Here is a 15,094-nt window from a genome sequence, read left to right as displayed (position 1 = left end):
ATTATTTATTTATTATAATTTATAACGTTATAATTAGAAAATGCTGTTAGCTAACCGTGGCTAGCTGTGTTAAATCTCATAGCCAAACACAAAGATTAAGACGGCGAAGTACAGTGAAGGCTGTGATTAAAAAACAAAGATAACGATAGGTCTATAAAGTTTCTCCATAAATAAGCATAAACTAAGAGAGTAGTGTTCATGGTTTTGTCACCAGTTCTGTGTTGACCTGTTGCAAATCCCTTAAAGTCTGCACTTCCCACTTCTTGACGTTTGGGCGCTCAACCCAGAGCTCACACAGAACAGTGACAGCTAAACTTTGGCACTAAAAAATAACACTTGGCACTGAAAGCAAAATTGGAATGGAAAAGTAAAACATTGGCATTGAAGGATTTGTGCTGAAAAAAAAAAAAAAAACAGCGATTGACTGAACTTTGGCATTGAAAAACAGTTATATCGACATAAGCTGTGAAGATTGTATTTTCAGTATTAATACTTCAATGCCAAAGTTTTCTTTTGCAGCACAAAAGCTTCAATCCCAGTGTTTTATTTTTCAGTTCAGTGGCTTTGTGACATCAGTGACTAGTGTTGGAAGCCAGTTGGCTGCTGCTGTTGCCCAACTGGATTTTTACTGGAAGAATTCATAGAATTCAGGCAGGATGTCAGCTGTTATACTTACACTAATATATATGCAGTATATACACAGTGAGGTGTTAATTTAAAGTGTAAGTTTGTCTAATTAGTTAATTACCATATATTACATTTATAATTTTGTGATGCTGTGTGTCAAATTATTTTCAGTTGTTTTTAATGCGCATAGACACCCCATTTTTCTGTATTGGTGTTTGTACAACCTTGTCTACAAAGAAGTTACCCTGAGTTGGATGTACTGTCATTACTATATTATATAGTAATGAAGCCAGTATTCATCCAAGACTGTAGTTCTCCTGTATTTGTTGTCTATATTAAAATCTGGAAGATTCATTGTGTGTAACACTGGCCGAATAAAAACTCTCTTAAGAAAGATGGTGACCAGACGGTTATAACAGAGACATGAGAATGAAATGAAGACTGATGTGACACACTGCTGCTCTGTAGAAAATAGAGAAAAGTGGAAGGGGCAGAAATAATAGTTACACATTGGGGCACTCTCATAGGGCTCTTTGCATGTGTTTATGAGCCCTATGGGAAAAAAAAACAGACAGACTTTGCAAATGTGAAAAAAAATTGCTTGGCTTGTCTTCAGTGAAGATTTCAAAATACAAATTGGGCACACTGAGGTAGTAGCCAGGCTTTGCACACAATGGCTGTCTCAGAAATGGTTGAACAGCTATGAACACTCGGGTGTACAATGTATTTCATGAGAGCATACAGCTTCCCTGTTCACTGCCAGCAAAGCAACGGCAGAACAAGCTCCTGAACGAGCTTCACCTCCACTCAGCTTCTTCACCTTTCAGAGAAGTTGTTAGCTGTTAACACATAAACTAAAATCTTTGAAGCAAGGTCAATTTGACGAAATAAAAAAAAGCTTGATCAACGACCCTTCAAACGAAATAAAAGTATTTTTGTGGATATTTTCTTTCTTTTTGATTATATTTCAAAAGCAATGAGTTTCTTTTTGTCGTATACTGAAGGGCCTTTTATTACAACCTTTGCATTAGTACAGTTTGTCACTTGAAGGAAAACATAGCAACTAGTTGTTTATCAGGAAAAAAAAAATCTAAAATTATATTTGGAAATGCATGGTAAGTGCAAGTACAGTGTCAAATAAACAAAGTGACATAAGTATGAAACATAAAATGAAAATCAAATCACGTAAAGTACAAGTATGTCAAATTTGCGTTAAGGTACAGTACTTGAGTAAATGGTACTTGAGTAAAATACTATGTGTTATATTGCACCACAGCTCATAGCGACACATAATGGAGGACTAATGTTCGTGTTTCAAATGTTCATTACACTGTGTAATTGTCAGCAGGATGTGGGCTGAGGCCACATGTTAATGCCTCATGGATCAAATTCAGAAAATGACTTTAATTTGCAAACTGTGGTGGCTAACACCAGGAGTTCTCAGTTATCCATAGGATGGTTAAACAGAGAGCGAATGTGTAAATGAGTAAAGAAAGAAGGACCTGATGTGAGGGGAAGACTGCAGAAAACCCATACATCCCAGACCCCATAGGAGGAGCGGTCTGGGATAAATCCAGGTGTGCAAAAGCTGAGACTTATACTCCTAATACACTGTGACTGCTGCTGAAGAGGCTTCTACAAAGTACTGCAAAATACTTGTGTAAATGAAAAATTTTGGTGTTTCATTTAAAGCAAACCAAAAAATTCTAAACTTTATCATTATGGAGCTACTGAGTGTATAATTATGTGAATTCTTTGGGGCATTATTATAGTATATATTCAGTTTGTATTCCATACCATGTTAGCATAATCATTAGTTAATAACATATCTGGTGCTATGAAGATTCAGCAGTGCAGATCTGACTGATTTCAGTAAGCATTAAAACACATTTACAATCATTTAAATTGGACTATCTTAACAAGCTTAACAAGCATCTCTGTGAATAAACTATTCCAGGAGAATCAACATGGTCTAAACCTTCCACCCTAAAGTGATGTCTGAGCTGATAGCTGACATAAAGCATGCCTGACCAGGAAGCTGGGAAAACTAGCAGCAACAGGACACAGAACAGGAATGCAATTATTTAATTCAAACAGCTGATGTGAAACAAGACGAGTTCGGTGAGCTGCAGCATCAGCATGCAGTGTTAGCATGAGGTCGTCAACAGAGTATTAGTGAGACCGGCAACATGCTTTTTAAGCAGCTACATTACCTTTTTCTTTCATAGTGTAATGGAGTCGTTGTAATGTGGTGTCAGCGTACAGTAGTATCGTAGCATGCCTCACTCTGTGGTGGATAACTAATCTAATCGACAGAGAGCAGGAGAAGGTGAAACAGATAAAAGATGGCCATAGACGCTGGACATTTTAAGGCAATCAAACGCTATAAAAATGAATTATATATTCAGAAGCACAATACAGACCATTTATGTGATGTGCATGCTAATTAGCCTTTGATCATCAAATATGATGTTGAACTGTGTTTTATAGGGGGCATAAACTTACTGCCTGGGTCAATGTGTCTGTGTGTGTGAGCAAGCTGTGGGATTCATATTTCATGTAGATGCAGCAGGATTGATTTCAGTGTCTCAGAGAGGATTAACAGTAAATGTGCTGTTGCTGGCAGGGTTGTGTGATGAGCACACTACAACACTCTAACTCTTTACTCACACATTTATGTTCAAGATGCAGAATATAGTATTGTACATCTGCCAATCTCAACCTCTGCACAGTAAAATTACAGTGAAACTAATCTTTGTATGCCCTCATTAATATCAGTATCAATGAAAAGTGGTCTGTGTCTACTAGGAGAGGTCATCTCTGGTGTAAGGCACCCATACAATACATATCTCGATATCAGCCATCCAGTACATTAAAGATACATATGCAGCAACTCCCAGTGTGGTACAATACAATTCATATCCCTAATCATACCCCATATCTATCCCAATCTACTGCTAGCATGGATAATGCTGCACTCACAACCTTTATTAATCACTAATAGCTCTGGTTGCTGCACTGAAGTTAAACTGTGATATGTTTGTCAAATTATTGAAATCTCCATTAAAAAACTTCAGCTAAAACCTCTCAAACTACTGTACAGCACATTAAAAGTTGAATGTGTCTACCATACTTTAATCTCACTGTGTTTGAAACAAGTATTGTTAAAAATACTTTTCCAAAATCCTTTCATGCTTGCCTGTGGCTCATTTATGGACAAGGCGCTGGGTCCCACATAATGTAGCTCACAAGCTGTGTGAGTATTACTACCTTGTTAAAGAAAGCATCTCTCTCTGTAGTTTCTCGAAACTAGTGGGTTGAGCGTTCACACCGCCAGGAAGTCTTTCTCATTCTCACTGTTGAAAGATCAAGCACATTGTAGTGTGTAGGCGTCCAGGATCTGATCCATTCATCATGCCAGCAGTCGGGTCTGTATGTGTACAAAGAGACTGAGTCTACTCACCGTGGCAATAATAACCTATATTACTTAAAGCACAAGGAGGAATATGGGGATTTTTTTATCATTGGTTGTCAAAAAGATTAAATAAATACACCATGAAAGCTCACCTGCCCATGATCCTCTTGTCAGTCGGTGTGCAGCAGTGCACCTAACTAGAAAGTACTTAAATGTGGATGCTAACATAGTTGAAAAAAACAAAACAACAACATCCCAGCACTCACTTTTCACTGACATAGTATGTACAGTACAGTGATTGGACAGTGATTTCATTGGCAGTACTGGATAGACAGAGTTATCATTACAATTGATAATTACAATTGATGACATGATTGCATCACCGACAAGATGGCGACCGACAAGATGGCGATCGACACAACCAGCCAGGCTCCTACAACGCCACCAACACCAAGAGCAACAACAACAACGCCAACACTACCTGACAATACCAACACGGACAATGCCAATCTACTACTCCGTCTAGCAAACAATGAAATCACCAAATTAAAGCAGGAAATACGCCGCCTCTCTCACGATCTCCAACAGAAAGACTCCATACTGACTAGCTTCAGGGACGTTGCCCTCGAGCAGTCGAGGAAGATCTCCACACTTACCTTCACTCTCCAGGACACTGCCCCATGGGACCCGTCAACCTGTCCTCGACCCTCCTCCTCTTCTACACCATGTCTTCGGTCCTCCTGGACCGAGGTTGCGGTTCGTGGGCGGAAAAGATTTCACCACGGGTCTCCGCGTCCCTTTCTAGACCTCTCCAATCCATTTGCACCTCTGTCTTCTGCCACCCCGGACCTACATACGGCCTCATCCGCTAACCACGTACCGGATCGTTCCGCTCCGGTTTCCCAACAACACCCGTCACCCGCCAATGTCGTTCAGCGCCGTCACCTGCTCTCGCTCCCCTCTGACGACACCCGCCGCCCCCGCCTTAGTCCAAGTGCTCCTCGCGGAGCCCGTTGCCACGGCGGAAAACAGTCTCCATCCCGCTCAGCTACTACATCAGTGCGCCGTAGGATCCTTCGCGAGGCCGTGCTCAGGCACACTCACGGGCTCCCTAGCTACGGACCAACCGAACTGCCGCCTCCATCTTCCACCTCAGCACCCGATGTCACCGCCCCGCCTCCCCGCCAGTCAGCAAGACGACACGACTCAAACGGCCAACTACTGGCGTCTTCTCCACGCCCCCTTTTCCCCCCAACCACGTTAATCATCGGAGACTCAATTATAAGGAATGTACGCTTTTTCAACGCCACTACTCACTGTCTCCCTGGAGCTATGGCCTCTGACATCTTGGCCATGCTTCCTGGATTACTGCCAACACTTCCGTCTTCCATCTCTAGAGTGATTGTTCATATTGGAACTTGTGACACGTCACTCCACCGGTCTGAACTGACTAAAAAGGATTTTATCTCTCTCCTCCACCTCCTAAGCAACTGTGGTAAGACTATTTTCATGTCTGGTCCCATCCCCATGTTTGGAAGAGGCTCTGGCCGCTTCAGTAGAATCCTCAGTCTCAACACTTGGATCAAGTCTGTCTCCCTGTCCTACAATCTCCAATTCATCGACAACTTCAACCTCTTCTGGAACCGACCTGCCTTCTTTGCAGGAGATGGTCTGCATCCTAACCGCCTGGGCTCCCATATACTTTCCACCAACATTCAACATGCAGTTCACTGTACCCCACACACTAACACTGGACAATCTGTCCATTCTGTCCCACATGCCTGACTATCTGACTCCATACTACCAATCCCCTCCATCTGGTCATCCTCCCGACCTCAGCCTAGAAAATCAGGTATACGCCAGATCAACCACTCTGTACTAGCTAACATCCCCAGAAACATGGACTCGACACCTTTCCACAACACTCATTTTGGGCTTCTTAACGTTCGCTCCCTCTCTCAAAAAGCATCCCTCATCTTTGACATTATTCTTAAACACAATCTCGACATCCTGTGCTTAACTGAAACCTGGCAGCAGCCCAACGACTTCACTGAACTTAATCAATCTATTCCTCCTGGCTTCACATATCTCACCCATCCACGCCTCTCGGGACGCGGTGGCGGCCTCGCCATACTGTACAACCTTAAATACAAAATATCCATCCACCCCACTATCACCTTCCAGTCCTTTGAAGCTCTCATAGCACGTATTCATGGTCACACACCAACCTTCTTGGCCACTATCTACCGCCCACCAAAACCTAACCCGACCTTCTTGGACGAACTGTCTGACCTCTTAGCTGACCTCATCTCTCTGTCAGCCAACATAATTCTTCTTGGTGATTTTAACATCCACTTCGACAATCCCAACAACACCGCTACAAAAGACCTAATTTCCTGTCTGGACAGCTTTGGGCTCCAACAATACATCACCTCCCCAACACATTCTCTAGGCCACACCCTCGACTTAGTCTGCTGCTCTGGCGTCACAGTTCAGTCATGTTCTACCCTCGACACCTTCTTCTCCGACCACAAACTAGTCTGCTTTAACTCCAAACTACCTCTCTTCAAAACCCACCTCTCCCGCACCATCACCTTCCGTAACTTAAAGAACATCGACCTCCCCTCCTTCACTGCTGCTCTCAACAACCTTTCATGTACTAATTACACACCGTCCCTCTCCAACATGTTATCCAATTTCAACTGTGAGCTACGAAATCTACTCAACACCTTCGCCCCACTCAAAACTAGATCTGTATCCTTTACGCACTCTGCTCCATGGTACACACCCGAACTCCGCCTCCTCAAAACCCAAGCCCGTCGCCTTGAACGTCTCTTCAAAAAAACCGGTTCATCCACCCACAAGGACTTATACCTAAACCACATACTGAAGTACAAGCAAACCATTACTCAAACAAAATCTGACTTCTATGCCTCGCTTATTGTATCCGCCTCTGGCTCCACGCGTTCCCTCTTCTCCACTGTCAAAAATTTATTGGGCCCTCCCGATACTCCTCTCTTCCCTTCACTCTCCACCACCTTGTGCAATAACTTCCTGGATTTCTTCTCATCAAAAATCAAAAATATACACCAGCAATTTCCCCCCATCTGTGACACTGCGAACTGCCTCCACTGTACCCTTCCCTCTCTACCAGTATCCTCCCTGCTTTCGAGTTTTATCATTCCACCCACCACGGTTATCTCTTCCCTGATCCTCAAATCCAAACCCTCAACCTGCAAACTTGACCCCCTACCAACCAACCTCGTCAAGCTCTGTCTCCCCTCTCTCCTTCCTCATCTTACCCACATTATTCACACTTCCCTCAGTTCTGGCATCGTACCCCCATCACTCAAGACAGCCATCATCTCACCAATTCTAAAAAAACCTGGTCTCGATCCTGCCGACCTTAACAACTTCCGCCCTATCTCCAATCTCCCGTTCCTCTCCAAAATCCTGGAAAAAGTTGTTCACCACCAGGTCCATACCCACCTTTCCGCCAATAGCCTATACGAACACTTTCAATCTGGTTTCCGCCAACTTCACAGCACTGAAACTGCCCTGGTCAAAATCACCAACGACCTCCTAGTAGCCGCAGACTCTGGCCTTGTCTCCATCCTCATCCTCCTTGACCTAACTGCAGCTTTTGACACCATCTCACACAATATTCTCCTCCATCGCCTTGCTTCCATCGGCATAGCCGGCTCGGTCCTCTCATGGTTCACCTCCTACCTATCTGACCGCACCCAGTCCGTCCATCTCCAGAACTTCCACTCCCAGCCCTCTACTGTCAGTTGTGGCGTGCCTCAGGGCTCTGTCCTGGGGCCCCTCCTCTTTATTATTTATCTCCTTCCTCTCGGAAATATCTTTAGGCAACATAACATCAATTTCCACTGTTATGCAGACGACACCCAGCTCTACCTCTCTGCTGCTCCATCTTCTACCCTCCCCCCTCCCTCCCTCCTTACCTGCTTACATAATATCAAATCCTGGTTCACCCATAACTTTTTGAAACTCAACCCTGACAAAACTGAAATTCTCCTCGTGGGCACCAGATCCACCCTTTCTAAAACCAGCACCTTCTCCATTCAAATTGACAACAATACTGTCCTCCCCTCCCCCCAAGTTAAAAGCCTGGGTGTCATCCTAGACGGTACTCTCTCCTTCACTCAGCATATCAATACCACTACCCGGTCGGCCTACTCCCATCTCCGTAACATAAACCGCATCCGTTCCTCACTCACCACCGATAGCACGGCAATACTCATTAACGCCTTTGTCACCTCTCGTTTGGATTACTGTAACTCACTCCTCACTGGTCTACCTCTCAAATCACTTCGCAAACTTCAACTTGTCCAGAACTCTGCTGCCCGAATCATCACCAGAACTCCATCCTCACATCATATCACCCCTGTCCTTAAACAACTTCACTGGCTCCCTGTGTCCTTCCGTATAAACTATAAAATCCTCCTTCTCACCTACAAAGCCCTCCACTCTATTGCCCCACCATACATCACTGAACTACTTCATATCTATTCTCCGCCTCGTCCTCTCCGCTCCTCCAGTTCCACTCTCCTCTGCACCCCTACAGCGTGCCTGGCCACCATGGGCGCTAGATCCTTCAGCCACACTGCGCCCCGCCTTTGGAACATTCTCCCTCATCGCATCCGGTCGTCTCCGGACCTATCAACTTTTAAATCATCACTCAAAACATATCTGTTCCGTATAGCGTTTTCCACCTAACTCTCTTAACTTCTCAAAGCAGCCCGTGATGTCCTACCACCCTCTGCCTATTTCATATTGTCTCATACTGTTTCATATTTGTTGTTCTGTCATCTGGGTTTCTGTATTTCAATTTACTTTTACTGTACTTCGCCCACTTCCTAGATAATCCACCCTTTTGCCTTTACATTCTCTCCCGCCGTTTATGTATTCTTGTTACTGTTGTTTTAATGCACTCTATGTATATCATGCTGTATGCTTCCTTTTCTATCTGTAAGGTGACCTTGAGACTTTGAAAGGCGCCATGAAATAAAATGTATTATTATTATTATTATTATTATTAATTACAGGACATCTGACTCATATGACAGTTGCGTGATGAGCAGTGTGGTACAGTTCCTGGTCACTGCACATAACTAAAGAGAGATATTACTTTTCCCTTCAACTGGCATCAGGGCGTCAGTGGTGACACTCAGGTTGAGCCACTACTGTCGGACTGTCGGGGAATGTTTTCATAGTGATGTGCACTCGTCAAACTACTTAATAAATCATGCAAAGGCAGATTTTATGGGTTTTGTTTTTGTTGTTAAATTTACCTGAGCCCTTAAATGTTTCTGGAATCAACAATCAGTTTTATTGTTTTCTCGATTCCATCAGTTAATACATGTAGAAAACGTGTTTTTCACTGTGTACGTTGGCTGTTCATATAGGCATTTTGGGCAGGTCAATAGTGACCTATTCAAATTCATATTACACATTACTTATTGAAAAATTAATTGCATTACAAAAGTAACGTGCATTTCATTACATGCTACCACACGCACACACACACACGAACATGCACACACCCCTTTTGTTAAACACTTTTGACTGTGTTAGCAAGATGAGTTTTATTACATGGTTCTCCCGAGCATTATATTGGCTGCAGTGAAATTTATTATAGCATAATAAAATCAATCTGTATGAGAAATGGTGAGGAGGCAAAATTGGTACTAAAACAACAGATGTTTTCACTGAAGAAAAAACTGTACAGAGGATGCCATTCAAACAAACAAACAGCCTCGCTAACATTTAGGTTAATGGATTAGTGGTGTTGTTGGTTTGCCTCATCTGATTGTTCATCTGTACTTGGCACACTGCAGAATATGTTATTATATATATTTATTCTTTCTTTAAATGACATGAGAGATGATATTGTTAAAACTGTACCACTTATTTTGATTTTTGAGATCTATTGTTTTAACATTTATGTTAAAAACATCCTTAGATCTTAAGCCAGTGACAGGTAGCTGTACCTGTAGGAGGATGAGTTTACGTAAGTCTCTGTGTGGATTATTCTGGAGAACCAGTGGTTTGTCCATGAGCTTTATAACAGCTGTATATACTGTAAATCCAGCCCATAATTCCCATTTGCCCATTTTCCTCTAGTGTGTCAAACAGAAAAGTCAGAAATGTCAAAAAAAACACTCTGGGTATATTTTCTTCATGCCCCAACGTATAGGGTCCTTACATAAGAAACATAAGTACAAGAAGACTGTCCTCACAAAAAAGATGACAGCATCACTTGTTTGTTCAATGCCTCCGTTGATACATTTGCAGTAGGCAAACCTGAAAAAGACTCTGGCCTGTCAGCAGCAAAGGCAGAAGTAGCATCATCTTGTTATTGAGCTGCTGCAACTTGTCAGGAAGATGTTAAGGGTGGGTGGGATGTGTGACAGTAACTAGTGACTGAGTCCTATTAGCAGTATTCATCAAAACTGGACACTGAAGCAGATTCAGCTGCAATGAGTCTATGCTTCCATCTGTAAAATGAAATAATATCTCCTGTTTCTAATCAGGTATCACCCATTTTATGGACAGAGTGAATTATAATGTCATTGTCTTTGCTGTCCTCAGTCTTCTGATCATGAAAACTTGTGACTATTGGGAAATGTGATATAGTGGTGCTGTAAATATATGAGTGCTAGCAGAGAACAAACACAAATACAGAACATGGACAGAACTATTGGAACATTTTCACTGGATATATGTGTAACTTTCTCTCTGTCCATCACATCATCATGTCATACTTATATGTACATAGGTCACAACAACAGGAAACATTTAAGCAGTGTTATAACATTATGAAACAGGATACTTTTAACAAGGTAACATGATTAAATGATAAGTTCCTCACAACATGAAGAGAGGAGACATACAGCTGTCCATTCTCTGGGCTTACCTTCACTGATTGAAGTCCTGTAGAGGCTGAATCAGCTGGTTTTCAGTGGAGAGCAGATCCAGTTTATTCAGGCAGAGGGTTTTAGGTGTAAGTTTTTATCCTCTTTGCCTCAGATATAGGATTTGTAATTATTGTGATTCAGCAGGTTGAGTGTCAGCAAAGCCCTGTCTTAGCGGTTCCTGTGGATGGACGATAACAGGACTTCCTTTGCACCCTGAGGCCCAGAGATATCAACGTTCTCTTGGTGCCCAGAACAGCTATGATTTGACATCAAAGTCATACTAAGGGGAAGGAATCAACAAAAAGTGAAAACTCTTCTACCCGAGAGACTATGGCTTCACATCTGCCCTCCATCACTGGCACTGTGTGGGTGACTCATCTGCTCTATCATGCGTGGTGGGTTTCAGTCAATCAAGTTGCTGTTGGTGAAGTATCTTTTTTCACCATTCACCTTAAACTGGACAAGCATGTGAACAGTGACCAGCTCATCACACAGTGTTGGTCACAGCATGTTCATAGTGTTAGAGGTAGAGGGGCCACTATTGTCATCCAGCACAAACATAATTTGTGAATTACAGCAGCGTGTCCTCCCACCTGTCATTAGTGATCGCATTCCAGTGAACATCATATTTATAACCCAGTGCTTACTTTGTGCAATGCCAGCAGCACTTCTGAGAAATGTGTCACTGTCACGTGTGATTTTAAAGTTAGATCGGCACAGTTCTTGGTCTGCAAACTAAATATAATGTTGTTACACACAGAGTGTGGCAAAATGTGACTGAGCACACACATGGTCCCTCTGAAACAGTGCTGCTCCAAGTTAATTTGCTTGAAACCAGAAGAAGCATTAAGTGGTTGGACACAAAACATTGGATTCATGCAGGACATTAAAAAATATAATATATTTTCATGAAGTGTCCTCTGCTCATGTTGTAGTATTCAAACCATCCTTTTATTTTTTAGGATCATCTGCACTGCTTGTTTTGATCGTAGGCTGCTTCTACTACCTTGTTTCTCTATATCTGGTCTGCACTTCTAGATGTTTTGTCTGTTTTATTGTTTGTGCACTACATGTTAGCAGCATGAGGTCCCACAACAGCCGAACTAATAACACTGCTACATAAATGAGTATTGTTGCCAGATTGATGACAGCTACCCCCTTTCATTTAATATCAATACTTAGGGAATTAGTAAAAATCCAAGTATTCAGTTTACTAACATAGTTTCCTTTTTATTATTATTTGTATTTTTTAATCACCCCAAATTATGCTATTTAACCATCACTGTAACACTTTAGGTCTTTGTGTTTGTCACCTATACTGCCATCTTGTGTATGAACAGTGTAATTGTTTTGAGTGTTTTAGGGATTATGTGTTGTGTTATAATTATTTGCTGTACAACTGCTATTAATCTCTTGTATCTCTGCTGAATGATCTGTCTGGAAACTATGGCTGTCCTGAAAACCATTTCTGGGCTCCAATCCTGGCTGAGATGGACAGCATTGCTGCAGCTTGTGTTTATATTAGTCCACTACATTAATCCATCTTGAGCTCTCTTTCTTTTCTCCATTACTGCTTTTTGACACTGTAAAGTCTGCACTGCTGTGTGGTTGATGATGTTGATGGCTGTAATGCTAATGCTCCTATGGGCATAGTTATTATTAGGCTGGGCTACATTTTTAATGGTAATAATTGATTTTACCCCAGTTGTTCCTACATATTCCATGAATACGTTTTATTTTAATAATTCAGATCAGTTGCAGCTATTCTAAACAAATAAGTGAGAGATGTTTTTGTTTAAATAGCTTTAAACAGACATTAGCTAAGCCAATTTTTTATACCGTTAAACAACAGCCTAATAACTACAGCATTCAGGTGGCTTTACTTGCTAGTTGTACCACTGTGGTAGGCCAGGTTAAATGGCATATTTGGCACATTGCTTTTGTCATTCAGTTTAAAGTGTCCCCCACACATAGCAGCTTTCCTTCCCTCGAACTAGAATCCTACAATTCACTGCTGCCGTGGTGGTTTATATTTCCACATTTTAATAGTGCAGTTAAAAAGTTGAAATATATTATATGAGTGTCTTGACAAAATGAATTTTGCAGTTTGCTTTTGCAGTTTCAACTTTTAATTTTCTACAACTGAGGACCAGTGAAGTCTAAGCACTAGTCTAAGAACTGATCAGTAATCTGATCTTAATTCATAGTAATATCTTCTGCCATTCACAGTTAAATAATTTTTCTACCAGTTTTGATGCTGAGCTACTTTACCATAATACTCTGGTTGACAAACTAACTGTTCTTCAGGAAGCAAAAAAACTCAATAAAACTACTTATTCTGAAGAAACTTAGAGTGCACTGTAGTTTTAAATAAATCTTTCTGACGATTCGACACGGACCAATGAATCAGGAGTGGGAAGAAGCCTGTTTTTTACTGCTATACATTTGCAAGGAAACATCAAATATACTGAGCTTTGCTGGTGCCACTCACTTATATAAAGTGAGCCTGGTTAGTTTTGATTGGGTGGCTTTAAGACTGTCTGAGACAGGTGTAGCATGTGTAGTCCTGAGGCCACTGTTCAGTCTGTGTGAGGATCAGACCCATGAAATGAAACTTAGATCTTTAAGGCATGCAGATGATGTGAGGATGCAATGAAAATTTCATGAGTGAAATTGAAATACAAAGATGAGGAATGAGAAGTGGGAATAAAAGAGAAAAACGGTGGTGCACTGGAGAAGAAAGAGGGGAAACGATGAAAGGTAAAGAAAGGATTGAGGGCTCTGTCAGAACCAGTTTGGAGTGAGGGCAAAGAGGGAGGATGAAAGGCTGGAGAAACTGCCAGACAAACACCAAACAAACTCAAATAACGTCCATCAGACACCTGAAGTATCTCCAGTACAGCATGAAGCTTCTCTCACAGGAGGGAGTGTTTGTGAAAGGCTGCTGAGAGGAGAAGTGCTGCTGCCGAAGGTAACACTACGACACAAATCAATAAAGCTTTAGTGTCTCGTTTAAAGTTTCTTCAAATTTGATGTGTATTCAGACAAAATATATCAAGCTGCTTTACAGAACAGGAAGCTGAAGGAAAAATCCACAAACCGATGAGACATTTGCTCTGTTGTACGGCGGTCATACCGTGCATCAAGAAATCAGTCACAGGAAGAGGCACAGATGGAAACTTCTCCACCAGCTGAGAATAGCCTCCTTTCATTCCTACTTCGCCCTTCCTTCTTAAACACCCCACCTGATCGGGCAGAAAAAGTTGGGCTTTATATGGGAATGTGCAGAGACTCAGGTTAATGCTGCTAATGCAAACTCAGTTCAGATCTTTGTTCCCCTCAGGGGGAAAATTGTGTGCAATAGTGGACACAGAAGAGAAAAAGAGAAAACATACGACACAAAACAGCACAAAAGACCAAAGCAGTAATGCAAGCTGGGCATAAAAAATGCTGAAGATCAGTACAGTCAGGACTTGTTAAGTGAACTGATTGCACTAGGAACAAAAAAATCTATATCTATTGCATTTTACTGTGGGGGACCATGTCTCTTCTCCCTGAGGGTAAAAGAGTAAATTCCTTCTGTAGAGGATGATCATGAGTTGGACAGGATTGAATGTGCCTTTCTTAAAACGTATCTGTCATAAAAAGCAAGCAAAGAAAGCTGCTGCATACCGATTGTTTTACCAGCTGCTTTAACTACCTTGAACAGTTGATTTCTACTTTTCATTGAGAGGTTTCTATACCAAGCTATTATACTGAAGAATAAAATGGACTCAATAAATGACCCAAAATATAATCGTCAGTGTTTTATCTACATTGAAATTATTTAAGTTACACACAAAATTAAGTCACTGTGAACACTTTTTAGAAAGTGTAGAAGAGTTAAGATCAAAATTTAGTTTATTGTGTTTATTGTGGATGCCTGCTCTTGTAAGAAATTCTGCAATTGTTTGTATAAAGAATATACAATAATGTGGACAGGACAGACCCTTGGCGTGAACCTGTGAATGAGAATAAGTTCCATTGACCCTGACTCCTTAGGGCCTACCTATTAGAAAATCCAAAAATCAGCTCATCATAGTAGCATCAAGACTATGAGTAGACAGTAACT

This window comes from Mastacembelus armatus, chromosome 22, assembly GCF_900324485.2.
Source record: "Mastacembelus armatus chromosome 22, fMasArm1.2, whole genome shotgun sequence".
NCBI lineage: Eukaryota > Metazoa > Chordata > Actinopteri > Synbranchiformes > Mastacembelidae > Mastacembelus > Mastacembelus armatus.
The sequence above is the reverse complement of the archived record's forward strand: the minus strand, read 5'-3'. Positions refer to the sequence as shown.